The 18,282-nt window shown below is 49.7% G+C and overlaps 1 protein-coding gene across 5 annotated transcripts in view; it reads left to right on the top strand.

Annotated features, from left to right (window-relative positions):
* The first annotated feature begins 1,348 nt into the window (after positions 1 to 1,348).
* Positions 1,349 to 18,282, top strand: part of KLHL17 (kelch like family member 17) — a 36,836-nt gene continuing 19,902 nt past the window's right edge. The window contains exons 1-3 of one of the 5 annotated variants that reach the window (XM_050931423.1): positions 1,349 to 1,437; positions 2,457 to 2,590; positions 5,152 to 5,307. The gene's annotated coding sequence lies outside the window, so the exon portion shown is untranslated. Of the gene's footprint in view, positions 1,438 to 1,757; positions 1,910 to 2,320; positions 2,591 to 3,887; positions 4,226 to 5,151; positions 5,308 to 18,282 lie in introns of those variants that run through there. The other 4 variants (XM_050931425.1, XM_050931427.1, XM_050931424.1 and 1 more) reach the window with 4 other exon arrangements.

Genomic DNA, 18,282 nt, shown 5'->3' with positions numbered 1-18,282 from the left:
ATCCACAAAAACAACAAGGAGTCCGGTGGCACTTTAAAGACTAACAGATTTATTATGCCCAAATAAATCTGTTAGACTTTAAGGTGCCACCGGACTCCTCGTTGTTTCTACTGATATAGAGACTGAGATTTCAGTCTTAAACAGCAAACACCAAACCCTGAAGCACATTGCTTTTTAAAGATATCAGGTGATAGGCTGGATTTGCATAAGTGACTAGTGATTTAGGATGTGTAGGTGCCCAGCCTGAAACTCCTCCTAGGGGCCTGGTGGTCAGCACTTTCTGAAAATCAGGCCTCTTTAAAGTGCCTCAAATTGGGCACCCTAGTAACAAATTACTTTGGAAAATGTTGACTTGATCTTTATAGAACTCTCTCTATGATATCTCTGGGTATCAATCACCATATCTGCACAAAGAGATCTATTCTATTCTACATAAGTTCTTATACACTGAGCAACTTTCACTCATTTGTGGTTCCTTCTCTCTCTTACCCTCTACCTAGGGAGAGAATAGTGCGGCAATTGAGTGTTTTGTTTTGGTAGGAAGGTGGGTTTTTTAAAAGTGCTCAGAGCAAACATGTTTCAAGATTGAATATTTATAATCTAATACCAAACTACTATCTATCTCTCACTTTCTACAACACATATAGTTTAATATTTAATGTATGTTCTTGACTATTAAAATTTCTCTCACACCTATTTTATAACGCTAACATCTATTTCCCTCTGTATTTACAGACACATATATAAAGATTGCAATACTGCAAAAACTTACTCATATTAATCCCTTAGGCAGCAATTCAGGTGAGTGTGTTGGATTCAATGAGGTTCTGCAGGAGTCTATCCCTCTTGGGGCCTTACAGACAAATTGCATTCCTGTGGAGGAAGGTTCCAATGATGTTGGATCCATATTACAGGCTGCTTTTTGGTGTTTTGTTTTTAAGTACTTCCCTCATTGTGAAGGGGGTTGTGATGTGTTTGTTGCAATGGGACCCTTTCAAATCTCACCTCTTTGTTAAAAGAATTACCCTCATCCATCCTGTTCCCAGTTTGCCTGCCCTGATATTAATTATTTTAGAGGATTTTTTTTCTTTAAAGAACGTGCCACTTTTCTGTTAGGATTTTTAAGAACGCCGACCGACGTCTCCAACACAGCCATGAAAGGGAAGGGTTTGGAGCTAGACCATACAGCCCTGCTATATAGGGTTGCAATTCAGGAGCAGGCGGCGACTTTACACGGAAAGAGCTGTTATTGCTCCAGACACAGCTTAGAAAGGTGCACTAGGCAGAAAAGGAAGCCCCTTTGTGACATAGGCAAAGGGGAGGGTGAAGAGGGGATTTGAACTGAGTGCAACTATGGCTTAGCTAAGCCATTTGGATACCGTCCTGTTTGAACAAGCCAGCGTTGCTAGCTCCTAGTCCCCCACAACTTTCACTTGGGTGAGTGTGATCTGGGAAAGATTCTTTATTATTTTTTGCACGGAAGGGGAGCGAGACATTGGGGACTGAGCAATGGGGAGGGAGATTTAAGGTGGACTCACTGCAGAGCCACACATCCTTGTTGCAGTCTCCTGTCTCCATCATGCATGCAGCCTGTGTCCTGCGATTAACTCCTTTTGCAGGGTGATGCGGAATAGTGCAATGCAACCCCCCTGTCTGCTATGATTCCCCTCTCTCCCAGTCCCCCATTATCTTGCCTTGCAACCTAGCCGGACCATCAATCACTTTTGCAGACCGTTGTTTCTCTGATGCTGGAGCAGCTGCGGTTGTGGGATAAGCGTCAGCCAAGGCAAGGGCTGGTGTGGAGCCTGCAAGGCTGAGCTCTGGTTGGCGAGGCGGACGGACAGACCCTGATTTCTTGCGGATCTGCATGTTATCGAACGAGCGGCTCTGCTTGGCGGGGTTATTTCAGGTGACTTCCTTGTGGAGCGCTGCAGCTTTCCGACCTGGCGTGGTTCAAATCGGGACTTGCCGGATTTTAAGCCCTGTGCATATTGAATATATTGCATGTTTGCAAAAGCCTTGAGGGGGCAGTTTAAAATTCCCCTGCCCTCCCCCCCCGACTCCAGTGGCTAAAAGCCTGCAGTACTGCACCCTCCAGGAGACCGGCTTTTTAAGGAGGAACTCCCACGAGCAGGGGCAGATTCCGCCTCTTTCCCACCGTGAAGCTGCCCGTGCACACCTGGGATGGGTACGGGCAGGCTCACCGCTCCCCCCGGCAGCACACATCGCGCATCACGCCCATTGCTGTGACTGTGCTTTTAAAAGAGGGGGCAAACGTGTCGTGCCCAACTCTCTGCTGGGGAAGTAGGCGGAGCGGCCTTAAAAGTCTTGCCTGCACCTGGTTGGTTTACATTTGCGTCAATTTCAGCCCTGTAGAATTTGGGGGGCTCAGGACAAAGGAATCGGGAGCTGGAGGCCCCCGGACCATCTTAAACCTGCTGCCTCCCGTTGCACAGCTTGGAGCGAGAGAGGGGCTGCTGGGTGGTCCTGAAGAATTAGCAGCTGGGGCCAGCACAGACACACACAGCATCCTCGTAGGAGCCCCGGGCGCTAGAGATTAGTTATGAGCCATCTCCCTGCACCTATATCTGTAAGTATGACCGAGCAAAGAGAGTCTATGAAGGCGGGAAAGGGAAATGTAAAAAAAAATAATGCCAAAGCATTCTCTTACCCTACCATGCATTTCTGCCCCTCATATTCTGTTAGTAACAATGGCATTATATTTTTTAAAGGGGGCATAGTGTCACAATTTCTCCTTGAGAAGTTGTGCCCTGTCTTACTACTGTCATCAATTCTGGTTGCAAAACTGAGCTGTGTGCCAAGTGGGATGATTTTTTTTTCTGAATTATATAAGTGGGAAACGCACTTTCCCATAGCACTGCCGACATTAGGGCCATGCATAGCTTCTGATGAACCAGGCACTTTCTCCTGGCTAGCAGAAGAGTCTCTAGTGAATTTGCTGTGTGTGTGATGTCCCTCTCAAAGGATTGTGTTTCGCCCTAGGACTGATATAGCAAAAATATGTAACTTCCACACTAGAAAGCTAGTGAATTTGTTTGCAAGTTGATAGAGGGTTGGGATTACATATGGAGTGCCCTAAGGTAACGTGATGCCTTTCGTCCAGTGAAATGTTGTAAGGACACATTGAAAATTAAGTTCTGATTAAACCTGCCTTTGTGTCTCTTACTTACTACCAACAGGACCCTAACACTTACGCTTTGGGGGTTAAAATCCATTTTATTCCCCTGTGTATAGCTGATCCAGGCATGTTATTTTAAAAAGTCCTGGGTTTTAACTAGCTGATCTGCTTTAGCAGTCTCTGATTGCTGTCTATCAGTATCGCAGTGCCTTTCTCTGTGCTGCTATAGTTAAGCATCTCAGTCCTAAATAGGACTTATTTTTCCATCATTTTTATATAACTCCTTAAAAAATACCCTAAGCTGAAGCCTCATGAGATTTGGGGGCACAGAGGGGAAGTTTTCAACTTTCTAGGTGTTCTTACCGTTCCATTCATGTTAACTCTACAATGTGAGAGATGAAATCTGCCATCATGTCAGTCTTGATATTCCCCACTGTGCCGAGCGGTTGAAACAGCAAAGGTAGGAGTACTGCTGGGGGGAGACCCGCCAAGCCCGATCAGTTGCATCAAAGAGGATTTTCCTGTTCCCCTGCTGTGGCTGCCTTTGAGGTGGAGAGAATCTCCCGCTACCGCCGTAGCAGCTGTGACATCTATACTGGCAGACCCAGTCCCAAGTAGCGGGCGGTCTGATTCATCCAGACTGCCTCAGCTCGCTAACCGAGTAGAGCATCCCTTCTCCGAGGAGCTGCCAGCTTTCAGATAAGGTCGGCGGAACCCAGGCTGTTCCTGAGGGAGCTGGAGGGGAGAAATGCACAGTAGCTGCTGGATGGCCTTGCTCACCAAGGTGTGGGGTTGACAGAAGGTATGGCAGTCAGCCACTTGCAAAATAGACCTGTGTCCTTTCTGGCAGGTTAAGGCCAGTGCAGAAACTGTGGGCCCACATTGATCATTCATGCCTCTCCGATGAGAAATAATCTGCCAGCTGCTCTTGAGTGGTGGATAGATCCTTCCACAAGAAACCATCTCTGGGCATCAACAATTGCTGCTAGGGAAAGACACGGTTGTGGCTGAATTGCTCTGCTTGGATTTCGTGGGTTGCCTGTGATCTCCGCCCATCTGGCTATGGAATGGAGACAATGGATATTGGTGGGTGACATTCCCTTCTAGTCATGGACACAGCTAAAACATCCACGTTAATTTGATATGATCTATCCACCACTTCCACCCTTGATGTCTGCAAGGTGTTGACTTGCCTGTGTAGTCTATTGAGGGTGAGCAGAATGACCTTTCAATGGGTTTATGATGTCCTGGAAGGAAGTGATGGACAACTGCTGCTCCTCTCTAAAGGTTCTTGCATGTAGGCTCTCATGAATTTCCCTCCTTCATGCATATGAAGTAACATGGAGAGGCTGTGAAATACTTTTGGGCTGCTTTGTCCACGTATTGGTGACACCAGGCTCTGTCTCTGTCACTGAATGCAGATTCTAAGATACTATTCCTGTCCCGATTTCTGACTAAACTATGAAGCCAGGTGACAGCAAAGTGGGTATGTCTTACTCCTGGTCAGGAACTGGCAGGGAAAGTCATTTGGAGCGGGCAGAAGTGGTGCCTGCACCCTCTGTTCGGGGATCTATGTTTGTAGTCCATGGGTCCTACTGGAGCCGGTATTGCTTTGAGAGCACAGGAATACTAATGGCCCATCGTGTTCTGCATCACTTTTGGCTGCTGGGGGCCGCAAGGTCTCCTCTCTGCACCAGCCCTTACTACAAACACCCATTGCTACATTCGTTTAAAGGGAGGCGTAATTCAGTGGAGGAGGGTGCTGAGGCTTCTGAACTAGTGGAGCAGCTTTGGGGATTTTTTTGTGTTGCTGAAAATGGTTCATGAACATTTCTACTATGCCCAAGAAAGTGTAAAAACTCCTTATATCCTGGCTGGTGAGTGATCCGTGACCTGCAAAAGATTTCTGGGATAGATAGCTCTGTCACACAGCCTCCTGCGTAAATAATATATCTTTTTGTCATCACAACAGTTCAGGAAAAGACCATTTTAGCATCTCTCTCTTTTTAAAGGCCTAGCTTGGTAACCCAGACTGTGATGCTCAGAAGGAACCCATGGCTGTCCATTTTTCCCACTTAATTTTGTCCTCCACCTTGGGGAGCTGTGAGTGAAGCTGGGAGTCGGAAGATCAGAGTTCTATTCCTTGCTGAGCTGCTGTGTGACCTTGGGTGAGTCACTTCAGTTCCCTGGCCCTCTCTTTCTCCTCCCACCTGTCATTTGTCGTGTCTGTTTTGTTTGTAAAGCTCTTTGGGGTTGGGACTGCCTGTGTTTGTACAGCACCCAGGGCGATAGGGCATCTGGGGCGGCTGTTATACAAAAACCAAATATTTTAAACTAAAGCTAATGCTTCCTCTGGCTCATGTGAAAGATAGTCCCAGCAGAGGCAGGTGAGGACTGCGCACAAGGCTACTGTCCTCAATGTTATTATGCAAGGATAGCATAATCCTAGAGCCAACACCACACTGCATCACTTGGACAGAAGTGAAGGAAAGACAGGACCACTGAAAGCAGCCGAGCAGGCCCTCTGCCTACCCTAATGCTCCCCTTTGCCTTCCAGTTGATGGACTCCTGCTGCCTCCAGGCAGGTGCACAGAGTTGGGTAAAAATACTCCCACTCTATCCCTTCCAGTGCAGGGGAAAGCAGAACTTGACCCTCTGGGTTTGTACATTAATCAGCATGTCCTGTTATTTGACAGCCTGTGTGTTGGGTACATTGACATTTCATAAAGAGGTAGAGAGAAAAGGTTTAGTTTAATTTCTGGGCCTTTAATGGGTTGGTTTGATGTTGAACATTATGAGCTAGATTTTCAAAAGATCTCAGCACCCAATGTGCTCCCCGTAGGCTGAGCCCTTCGGAAAATCTGGCCCCAAGAGTCCACTGTTACAGGATTAGCCCTAAGCTTGCAACTGCATCCATGCATGTGGATGTCTGTATGAGCCTCAGGACTCCATGTGGACATGGTTGTACCCAGCACTTCACAAAAGAGAGCAGTATCATTATCCCCATTTTACAGAGGGGTAACTGAGGCACAGAGGGGTACAGTGACTTGCCCGAGGTCACCCAGCAGGCCAGTGGCCAAGCCAGGAATAAAAGCCAAGTCTTCTGAGTTCTAGTCCAGTGCTTGAGGCCACAGCTTTGTGGCTTTCGTTTGTAATGACAACATACACACGAGGTTTTCGAACCCATCCTCAATGGACATATCCTCTCCTTGAGATATTGGAATACTGCTGCAGACTAAGTGCCGTGGAGCAGAACAGCCGGCAGCACTGCACCTGGGGGAGGAGAGTGACGTCTTCCTCCGTGGAATTGATACTTCCCTGAGATGGGTACATGGGACTGTGAGGGCTTCATCCCCGCTGCAATAAGGAGTGGCCATGGTAATTGGTTACTGGATCTCAGTCCTTAGCTTGCTTAGGGCTAGATCAGAGGAAGGATCTCCCCCTCTCCCCTCACTTCTGCACAGGGTGGGAAAATCCAGGCATGGAGGCACCCTGTCTGTTGGGTACATCTGACTCCCATTGCCACAGGGGCTGAGTGCCTCCCCAGTGTATTTACACAGCCTCTCCCTAGCCTGGAGGTGAAACAACTGGATTTGGAGTAGTTTGTGTGAAGAACGTACTGGGGAGGGCTGGGGAAATCAAGCCAAAGACACAGATTTTGCATTTAGCTCATAACATGGTGAGGCCCGTAGCCCCTTCTCTCTCGCAGGAGCAAGAGTTCCATAGCCGAGGTGCAGATGCTGCTAAGGCTCTGTCTGGCACGCCCATCACCCCCCTTAAGGGGTTGCCCTAAATTAGCACCTCTTTAAAAAACGCAGGTGCAGGGGAGGGATGTCAAGAGGAAATACTTTAAATAGAAAAAGGCACCAAACCTCCCCACCCACCAGAGCAGACTCCCGAAGCCCCACTGAAGGTTGTTAAAACAATAATACTGACCCAGGGCAAACAGCCAGTGTGCCAATCCCTATGCCTTGCCTGCAGCCACTGCAATCTCTGCATGCTACAGACCTGGTGATTGTGTGCTTTCCACCCCCAAAGCTACACATACTCCCTGGCAGCCTGTCACTGCCTTGCCGATGTCTAGACAGGAGGATTCAATGCGCGTCGTTATGTCTAATTCATAAAAACGGGAGAGCTGGGAGCTAGTGCATCTTGCTAGTGCGAGTCATCTCTATCCGTTGCACCCCATACTGACACTAGGCAAGTCTAAGAGCTGATTAATGCTGCTGATCAGCAGGGATAGGTGTGTGTGTGTGAGAGAGAGAGAGATCTTGGGGAGAATTATAGATACTCTGTGGATTGGGTCCTGGTGGCCTGCAGATAGAGGATGCTCTTTGGGGAAAGGTACACAAGAGAAGAGGCCTTTTTCAATGATGTTTTAGGCCAGGTTGTAGTAGAGGCTTGTGCACGTGGTGGTAGCTCGCTGGGTCTTGCTGCAGAGGACGCATCTATGTGCTGGGATCTGCTGTTCGGCAGCAGGAGGCCATGACAGATGCAACATGTACTCTAGTCTTTTGGCTTCTGTTGCTGGCTGGCTCGGGAAAGGGGCTGTGTGCTTTCTCCTTCTGCCCTCCCTCGCTGTGGGTGAGGAGGAAAATCGGGAGATGGGGATGCTGAGCTCCCCTTCCTCCGGGAGTCGACATTGACTCTTCTTGTCCCGACATATTTACGTCTGTCAGTAAGGAACTGTGCTAATCCATGGCATCTGCAGGGCAGAACGGGGGTTTCCTTTTAAGTGCCACCTTCCCAGGCACCCTTGATCTTCTCTCCTGCCGCTCTGCTGAGTCGTCTGGCTTCTAGCTGTGCTGATCTGAAGAAATCAATGGACTGTTACAGCTCGGATTTGCTGGGAGGTTAGCTGTGCAACAAGCCCCTAGGAAATGGGGATAGGGAGTTGCAATTCCACAGGAAATGTCCTTTTCCCATAGGCCCCTTGTGCTGCGCTCTAGCTCTGCCAGAATACTGGCACATGGACGTTTGTGGCCACTATTCATGCATTTTGCCTGTATAGCGGGGCTGCGAGAATTTGAGCTGCTGTATACACCAGGGTGCCTACCAGCATTCCAGGGATACGAAGGATAAGTCTGTGAAAAGTTTGGGATCATGCTTATTTTTAAGGGGCGGAATCTCATCGTGTCTTGGTGAAGGTTCAAAACCAGCCCTTTATATCAGAGTCTGGTCCTTTGGGGCCCAGGAACACCAAGAGGAGGGGCCTTAGAATTTATTATTGCTTGCAAACATCTCATCTGATCTCATATTCCTCAGTAGCTCCTTCTTGGATCTATGCGTTAGGACATTGGGCACAAAATGAGGGACGTCTCTTAAAATACTGCACAGGTGACCACCCTAGCTCGGACTCCTGTGTTAATTTGATGCAACCTCTTGGCAGTGCTGCTCTTCAAACGGAAGGCGAGAGGAGTGCGAATTTGCAGGCACACCAGGTATCTGGTTTGTTTTATTGATGTATTTGCACAGGCTATATTTCTGGCAATGCTGTGCAATAGCACAACAGAGCCTATTTTTATGCTGTCAGCAGGGCGATTTACGCCTCATGATTGTTCCTGGGTACTGTGTCCTTTATTGTGTTCTGCCTCAGTGTGACACAGAGGACAACTTCTAACCCTGTCCATGTCCTGAAAAAGAAAAAAAAAAGGCATTTGTGTGCAATTCACACACACACACACGTGCAGAAAATTGAGGATTTTGAACTGAGTTTTCCCTAGAACAGTACAAATGCCCCAAAAGTCCTTAGGACAGGACTAATGATTAGCGTCTTTTTAAAAGAGGAAATGGGGAAAGCATTTAACTGCATTCAACATATAAAAAATGTTTAAAGAGGGGAAAAAAAACAGGGCTTCATTACTATTTTCTAGCAGTGCCCCAGTCAATAACAGGGACTGCACACATACAAGAAGAACATGGTCCCTGCACCAAATAGCTTTCTGTTTACATGTACGTTTAATCCCAACCTGTGGAGCCCTGTGGACATGGGTGAGTTTCCTGCCCTGATCCTACTGCAGCTCATGCAAACACATAGGTTTTTTGCCCAGACATGCCTCTTTCCTGTTCTTAATTTAATTAACCCTTTAAAGCAGGACTGTGCTTACCTGATGGCAGAATCAGAACCCAAGTCCGTCTCTGTGGGTACAAGGTCTGCTGACATGCATCCAATTGCAGGATCGAGGCCATAAACTTTATGCTTCCTCCTGGGATGCCTTAAGGAGCAGCATTCCTCTGGGGAGAAATCCTCCCTATTGAGTCCGCCTTTTATCCTCCTGAGTTGGAGCTAATGAGACCCACTTGGTCTGGTTGCTAGGGTGAGTCCACAGAACAGCTCTGAGCCCGAACCTGAGCCTGGCACACTCTCACACCCTCATAAGGAAGTTTCCTAGACAGGGGACCAAAGGAGGGAGGCCAGAACTAAGCACCTAATGAGCTTGCCTGAGCCCATGCCTCCTTCTCTGCCCAAACTGTCCTCTCCTTTTGCTACTCCATGCACTTATAAGCGAGGAAGCAGCTGTAGAAGAAGCTTGAGACTCTGCATCTCGGTCAGGAGGGTGCACCTAGTGCTTGACCTTGCTGGTGCCCACACATAACCTCCGTGTGCACCAGAGCACGATGGCGTCGTGTTGCCTGCATATGTGCTATGCACGGGCGTGCGCTCCCATTCTGCAGTGCTGAGCACCACGAGGACACTGGCGAGAAGGCAAGATCCGAGCCTCTATGGAGACTCATTAGACCTGTCCTGTGCAAGCAGCGCAGCACAGAGCAACCTATCGTCTACTGGCTGGAAAACCAGGTGCAGTGTCACACCGAGGTGGTGAAATGTGGGGAGGACAAGCTCGTTAAGTGCGTGAGCAGAAAAGGTTCCTCATTGCTGTGGGAGGTGGGGCTGGGAACAGGCCACGTGATCTCTTGCCACTTCTTCGTCCCTCCCACCCCCATCCTCCACCCCATGACTCGGGAATGGGAAGGATCTACAGGCCCCCTCCGTACCTCCCTAGATCCCTAATGCTGCAGGGGGAATCAGGCTGACCGCAGTCCCCTTCAGGAACTGTTGCACAGCCTTGTGAGGTAGGTGGGAAAGGGAAACAAAAGTCGGCCTCACCGTAGGACCCTGCTGCAGACAGGTGGGAGATGGTGCCTGATATGTAGTGTGTATCTCTGCCCAGTGGTCAGGCCCGTAACCTAGCACTTGGGAGACCCAAATTCAAGTCCCTGCTCTGGCACAGGCTTCCGGGGTGACCTTGGGCAAGCCATTTAGCTGCTCCGTGCCTCAGTTTCCCATCTGTACAATGAGGGTAATAGCACCCTCTTACCTCCCAGGGGTGGTGTGTGGATGAATACAATAAAGATTGAGGTGCTTTAATACGACCGTGATGGAAGGGGGAGGGGCATATAAGTACCTTTAGCTAGATTTGGCCATCACTGCTAGGTAATAGCCTGCAAACTGCTACAAAATACAGACCCATCACCTTCCCGAACGCAGCACTGAGAGAGCCCCTTTCCTCCAGTGCCTGCGTGCTCTCTTCTCTTCCTCTTGTTCCCTCTCCTCAGCCTGTGTTTGGGGAGCTGCTGGGGAGGGGATGGGAACGACTGGATGTCTAGCCCCCGCTGCACCTTGAAGCTCAGCCTGCCAGCCACATTTCCGGTCTCCTTTCTGTAAATGCATCTGGATCGCCTCCGAGCCTTAGGAGCTGGGGCTTCACTGAGGAGCTGGCTGCCCCCAGGGGACCAGCCCTGCATGTCATCCCAATTCTCGAGTGGCATGAGACGCTGGCCAGCTGCCCCAGCGGGGGAGCGCCGTGCTGAGGGCAGTCTCCATGCCTGCTTCGCCCTGGTGATATTCGCCTGGCTTCTTTCTGAACAGCTCATAAGCACGGGTGGCAGTGAGCAATTCCTGAGGGGGTAAAATCCCTGCACGAGGTGTGTGTGAGGGCCGTGAGGGGAGTTCATTTGTGTCCTTAAAACACTACTAGCTAATAGCAACGGTACAGATATAGACACCGGGTCAGGGCCAGATTTACCCTGCCCCTTGTGAAGTTGTTCACACCAATGCACGGTGAGTGGAGGGGGGAACCTGACCAAGTCAGGCTGATGAGGATTCAGTTTGCCCCTTCTCTGCGCTGGAAATGCTGGGAAGGGCTCAAGGATGATACTGGGCCAGTGGGTTCTGTTAAAGAGACCCTGCCAAGCAGATCTGGCTCCCCTTTGCACAGGAGTGTTGGCGCTAAGTACGCCTGGCTTACAGGGGTGCAGTGCATTACGGAGAAAGGGGTGCTCCCCAGGCTGAACCAAATCCACTGCTCCCTCCATGCCCCGTTCCCCAAGGCCTCCTCTGGTCTTCATGGCTGTTACAGCCAGTCCAGCTTCCCCTTCTGATGGCTGTTCTGTTGGGTGCCCTGTGTGGGGATCCGGTGCTGCCGATCACCCTAGCATGCTGTGTCCAGGGTGCTTTGGTGGCCCTGTAGGAGCAGGACCTGTCCTGAAAAGATTTTTAAGGGCACTATGAGGCCAGCAGCTAAGGATGGGGATGAATTACCGGTGCAGTGCAAGAAGGGGTAACTAGGTGCAATGCAGAGACCTGAAAAGGAAATTCTTACGCCTGTCTGTGTGTATATACACACGCCCACCTAGAAGCGTCCCAGGCACTTGCTGGCTTTGGGGTCGAATAGAGGACGTGCACTCCTGACTCTTCGGCATGTCCCATATCTGCCAGTGAGCTGTGTTACGGGATGCACAGATCTCCCAGCCTGGTTTTTACCTGCTCCTCCCATTCATTGCAGCTGACTGGATACTGAAATTTCAGTGCTTTCACTGGTGCAGAAGAGGCCTTGGGTTTTGGCCTCTTGTCAGCCACAAATCTGATGCATGGTTTTTAGGGCTAGTGTAAGACTCTCACTGGTGAGTTGGAGCCAGGAAGTCGAGATGGACAGGGAGCTGTACTGCCCGTGAGAAGACACCACTTTAGTATATTGTGCATCCTGGCAGCTCCTTTGTTAACCCTTCTGCTTCCCACTGGAAGTGAAACCCAGCAATGGTCTTTTCCAGCAGTGCCGTGAAATGCTACTGATTCAAAGGCAACATACGAGTGGAGAGATGCTGCGGGAGGCTGGAACTCTGGCTCTGAGATCACCAGCCTTTACTCCATGAGCTAAAGATCTCAGTCCATTCGCTCAAAAACAGTAGCAGACTCAAATCTGTGTATGGCCCAGCCGTAGCGTCGCTCCATATGACAGGTTACTTGAGGAAGCACAAAAATTGAATGCCGGGTACATCAGCTGGAGGGAATGTGACCTACCCAGCAGCCACCCGGGAGTCCCCCGACACCCTGGTTCTTGCAAAGAGGCATCTTGTGCAGAATGTTTCAGAGCCCCCAGCTGGCAAGGTAGCCAGGATTGCAGAGCCAACAGAAGCCAGTTCTCCCTGGCAACCCCAGAGCCTTTTTCTGGGGGACTTACCCTCTGGGCCCTGTTCACAGCTCAGGGTGTTTCCATTCACTCCCTCCAAAATATGCTTTTTGTTCAAGAGAAGAGCCCTCCCTTTGGGTCAGGATTATTTGCATTCATTAACCGAGCCATTGTGCATGGCCGCCCTCTGTTTTTTTGTTGTTGTTGTTTTTTTTTCCGGTCGTAACCTAAGAAATTAATATTCATTGGCCGCTGAATGCGTGCGAGCTGACATCAGCACAGTCAACAAGAGCAGGCTTGTTTCTCCCCGTTTTTTCAGGAGACTGGCTCGCTGTCTCTCCTGGTCCAGGCACTGTTCCCTGTTCATTCCCTCTCAGTGGGGCTGACAGACCTTCACTTCCTGAGCGTGAGGTTTTCCCTTGTACGGTTTTAGTGCTGGCACCTCGGCGAAGAGTGCTGCCAGGAGCTGGATCCCCCTCTGTGCCCGCAGCGCAAGCAGGGGCAGAGCGAAGATTCCCTTGTTTCTCTGCCTCTCTCTACGGACGGGAACCCACACCCATTGAAGGCAAAGGGGCAGCAGTGCGAACAGGATCGGGCCCTGTAGCCGCAGCACAAGGCGCGACAGTGCAGTGTGCATGAATTCTGACTTGGTGCTACCACCTCTAGGAATAGGGGAGCCCGATCTCTATGGCCTTTGTTCTTTAGCCTCTCCACTGAGACTGCTAACTAGGGGGCCCAATTAGTGCCCATTAGAGTGGCCTCTGATCTTCAGCTTCTCATCTTCAGCTTGTCGTCATGGTGACCGGCAAGGGTTTGTTTTTGTTCTCCATCAGACCTTGTATGAACACCTGTCTAGATATCCCTTCTCTATCTCTAAGGGCCCCTTCTGTGTTAACCGTCAGACGATGTGGGATGGCATGGCCATACTGGGAGATGATCGGTTGCTTCGCACCTTCCGCTGATTCACCATTAACTTTCCCCATGTAGACAAGCCCTTGAACACAGAACCACTGGCATGGCAGGGACAAAGCCGGACCCTCATACGCAAGGAATGGGAGGAACAGAGCCACTGGCAGGGGGCAGTTGTGGGTAGTCCCTGAAATAGATGGGGATGGGAGGTGGCATCCAGTGTATGGAGGGCTGCAAGGAGCCCCTGGGGATGGGGTGTCTAATGCACTCAGCCAGCACAAACTAAGCCATGTGTGAGCCCCCAGTGGGTTTCTTGGAGACTGATTGAGAAAGAACAGATAAAACTAGATTTCTAATTGTTAGTTACAGCCAGGGGTGGTGCTCCACCTGCCATCCCAATGGCTGTGCTCAAACAACCGGCTGTGGGATACTTAGCAGCCTTAACATTTTAATGTTGACCAGTGACAATTCCCCCCTGAGAGGGAAGGGTTGGCTCCCACCCTGGAGCGGTTGTTTAGCCCGGCAGCTGGGTGAGACGGGACAGACAGCACTGTTCCTGTCCGCTTTCCCAGGGTTGTCTTGGAGGACTGAGTTACAATGAACTGAGGTCAGAGCATCCATGCAGGGGGGAATAATGTGCTTTAACTTATGGGCATTGACTTCACCCCTTCAGCTGATTTGCCCTAAGTCACTTCCCTGAGTGTCCCCATGCAGACAAGCCCTTGCACTAAACACCTAACTTCTGCAGGAACCATTTGGGTCACCTGAGCAGCCCTGCCCCAGGTGATGCTGTGTTTCATGTTTCCTTTCTTCAGAGCCTGACCTCTGCTGGTGGGGAATGCTGTGCATTGTCTCATGTTGCAAGCAACCTGGCCTAACGTACAGCCCCATAGCAATCTGACTGGGTGACTCTGCATGCATATAGGAACGATCCCCAGCCAGTCTACCAGTGATATACGTACAAGGCCAGTGAAATGCAGTGGCCTATGGAGGGGAGAGTGCAGTGTTTGCCAGCCCTCCTGATTTTATCCCTACTCTTGTGATGGTTGGTGTTTTGTCTTAAAGCCCCGGCTCCTGAAGTTATGCTATATCCTGAGAATCTCAGCTTGCTTTTTTTATATATATATATAAGTTTTGAGCTTTTAGGGTTGCAGAGAAGCTTGTGAGTCGAGTGTCCCTGCAGGCTCAGCCTCCGGAAGGCAAAGAAACGGAACTAAAACGCTCTTGTGAGATTTGCTTAAAAACCATGATTTTCGATACATAGATTCCAAGCCCAGAAGAGTCCAGTGTTTCTCAATGAGCAGTCCATGAACCTGTGCCAATCCCTGAGATTTCCCGCATAGAACAGGCCAGAGAACTTACCCAAAATAATTCCTTACTGGAGGGGCTGAGTCATTTCCAAGCAGCTGGAGTTGGTGATACTGAGAGTGGCAATCAATATACGGTACACAGGGCAACAGTGATGTTTTGTGCAAGGACCCCAGGGCATGATAAGACCACAGGATGTTTTTAAGGACCCATCCCCAAACACCTCACTTAGTAAACTGCACTGAACTCTGTTTTTCTGCTGAGGGAGGGCTGGGAGTTCCCACTGGCCATGAGGAGGTTTGAACCTGTGGTTCCAGGGCATCTCAATAATGCAGTTTAAAAAGTACCTGGTTTCCTTTTGTCTGATTGTCCATTAGCTGCCCATGCTTCACCTCCTCGGCAGGAATGGGGTGCGGGGAGAGGGGTGAGTTGACACCTTTGGCTGCTTCTATGGTCTCTCTGCATGTTCCACTGCCCTGTCCATGACCTATGTCCCCTTATGGCATTACAAGACTACTGTTGGGTCTGCTTCTCTGGGACTCCTCCCCAGTCAACTGGCAGCCCCCCTGTTCCTGTCAATCACTGATGGCTAATGTTGCCTCTGGGAAAGAAAGAGGGCTCTGTGTTCTGAGGCAGGCTGGCAATTCAGTCACCAGTCAGAACCCCCCATATAAATTGTAAGGGGGAGAAGCCCAGGGAAGGGACTAGCCCCTACACATGATACTCTGAGAACTGGCCCTCTGTCCCCAGGCTGGGATCCTAGCTGGGAGGGGTATCTCCCAGGGATCTAGTGTGCTTGTGCCTTGCTGTGTGTGCTGGATGCAGTGCGTGGGGTGAACACCCCCAGAAGGTGCCTAGAGGGTGTTTGGATACAGTTGCTCCACAAGCGCTAGGCAGGGAAAGCTGTGCATGGTAACGCCTAGCACTTGCCTAGCACCTCCAGTCATCCGACCGCCAAGCTCTTTGCAAAGAGGGTATCGTTCTCCCCATTTTACAGACAGGTAAGTCACTTCCCCAAGGCTGTGCAGCGACTCGGGGGCAGAGCTGGCAATGGAACCCAGGAGTCCGGACTTCCAGACCTGTTTTCTAAATTCTAAACACCCCCCCCCCCCAAGCCTCCAATTTCAGCCAAAGCATGCCTGGCACTACAGGGCTCTTGCTGCAAGCTCAGGAGAGCGCAAGGAGAGATCTGTGTCCACTTGCTTGCTACATCTCTCTCTTTTCATGTAACCCCCTCCTCCACCACATCTGCTGGCGAGATGATGAGGAGGAGCAGGCGAGCGATTCCAATTAGAACTGGAGCATGCCTAAAATCGTAATGGGCAAAAGCGCGTCTGGTGGCAGATTAAGAAGGTAAACTAGCTTCAGGAGGCGCAGGGGTCTCTCCAGGGAGCCTGGGGGTTAGTTTTCAGGAGATTGCACCTGGGGAGGGGAATAAAGCAATTATTGCAGAGCCCGTCCAATACAATAAAACAGCCCTTGATCCCAGCCTGAGGGGGTAGTAATTATACCTCGCGTTCAGCACATCGCCTTTCAGCCCAGCGCTTTACCCACGTTAATTAACATGCCTGGCACGTATGATGCATATTGCAGCTTCACTAAGGACTCTCATGATCAGCGTTTGGGCTCCCGGGAGCTACCGATGGAGAAGGTCTATTTGATCATCTGATGCATTTCCCCCTTTCAAGGGCATGATGGTGTCCTGTACTCCTGCCACACGCACCCATCACTGGAAACATCGGGGGGGGTTGGTTTTTGTTTTTTTGCTTTTGTCCTATATCTGTGAGCCTTCACCAGAGACGATGGGGTGAGAGTCTGAAATTTCTCTCCTTCCTCTGTGTGTGTCTATTAATCGAAGTACCAGAGGGCATTGCAGGTTTCTCCCCTGCATGTTATGTACCCCTCTCCCCAATCCTGGTACATTATTTGCTGCTAAAAATAAATAAATTGATGTCTTCAAGGCTGAGCAACTGCTGCATGGGGGAGTTCTATTTTTAAACTCCTTACGGTCGGTGGCGTGTAGGTGTGGTGCAGGAAACAGAGGCTGGGGAGACTCTCTCGCTGCAGGAATGCGGGGGCAGATAGATTGATCAGAACGTGGCTAATGATTTTTAAAAGTTGCCTTTTTCCTTCCCCCTCTTGGCTCGCTCTCTCTCTGTTTTGGTTTTTTTTTTCTTTTTCTTTTCTGCTGCTTGCAGTGAGAATCTAAAAGCCTGTCAAATGCCTTTCAAAACATGGCAGGCAGCTTAAACACATGTGGCCTGATCAGTATGGCAATTGAAGAAGGAAATGTCTTAGCAGAAACAAATACCTTTCTTTCCCACATCCCTCAAATAGGGAACCCCTCCCCCTCGAGATTCACTAGGGATGATGGGGATTAGGGGTGGTGCAACATGTAATACTTACTCTTGAAATTCAAAGGGTATGTCTGTGGCGTGCTCTTGTGACCCCATCCAGGTGGGATTTTTCTTGGTGAAGCAACTACACCAATGTTGGTCAAAGACACTACTGAGTGTGGGTAAAGCAGGCTTGGCATGACACCCCATCCCCACGCCCTGCCTGCAAAAAATCCAAAGTTATTTGCCAAAGAGAATTTCCAAAACCTTGACTGAGGCTCTGGGTGGTCTCCAGGAGATCCATCTCCTTAGATCTGCTGTAGCAAAACAGCAAGTTGGGCTGGGCGAAAGTGTGGGTGTGGGTGTGAGAGAGAGAGAGAGTTCAAATCTATGAAGTCAGTCTATCAGTGCTTAGTGTCTCTGACGACCCAGGCACTCCAGCGAGATCAAGCCGATGCAGGAAGCATTACCCACCATAGGGGAAAATTCTTCTCCCACATCTATATGGGCTATATGATTAACTGATGTGCTGTATTGTTATCCCAAATGGGATCCTCTATATAAAGAGAGGTAACCCAAGGATGTTAGCCAGAGTACAAAGGAGCCCCTCTTCAGCCGCATGTGGGAACAATAGGTCTAATCTACATCTGAGTGTGTGGGCACCCCAGTTTGATCCCCAGCAGAGCTATGTCAGGATATGAAAAGGCTGGGGGGCTCTGGGGTGGGGGTTGGACATGCACTATACTGATTGGACAGACAGCATATGACGTGTTAAAGGAAACAGAGCGTTGGTCTTTATTCTTTCCAAAGAAATCTGAAGGACTTCAAAGGAGAGAGGGCTTCTTTCCCAAACTGGGTTGTAGGATGGCCCCAGGTTCTGTGTGAGAAGTGACCAGAGATCTAAAAGGGCAGACTGACTATTTAAACTGCAACTGACTAGTATTAGTGCTATAGGTTGAAAAGAGCAAAGAGCTTGTATCAGGGGAATGGAGTGGCAGCTTCTTCTCCAGTTGCATGGTGATGAATTATTTCTGTTGCCATAGATCAGGGTCCCCATTGTGCAAGGTGCTGTAGAAAAACGTAGTAAGACACAACTCCTGCCCCAAAGAGTTTACACTCTGAAGAGGCAACTGATGGAGAGGAAAACTGAGGCACAGAAGAGGCAGTGATTTGTTGAAGG

Source organism: Gopherus flavomarginatus, chromosome 21, assembly GCF_025201925.1.
Source record: "Gopherus flavomarginatus isolate rGopFla2 chromosome 21, rGopFla2.mat.asm, whole genome shotgun sequence".
NCBI lineage: Eukaryota > Metazoa > Chordata > Testudines > Testudinidae > Gopherus > Gopherus flavomarginatus.
This window is presented reverse-complemented; position numbering and strand designations above follow the sequence as displayed.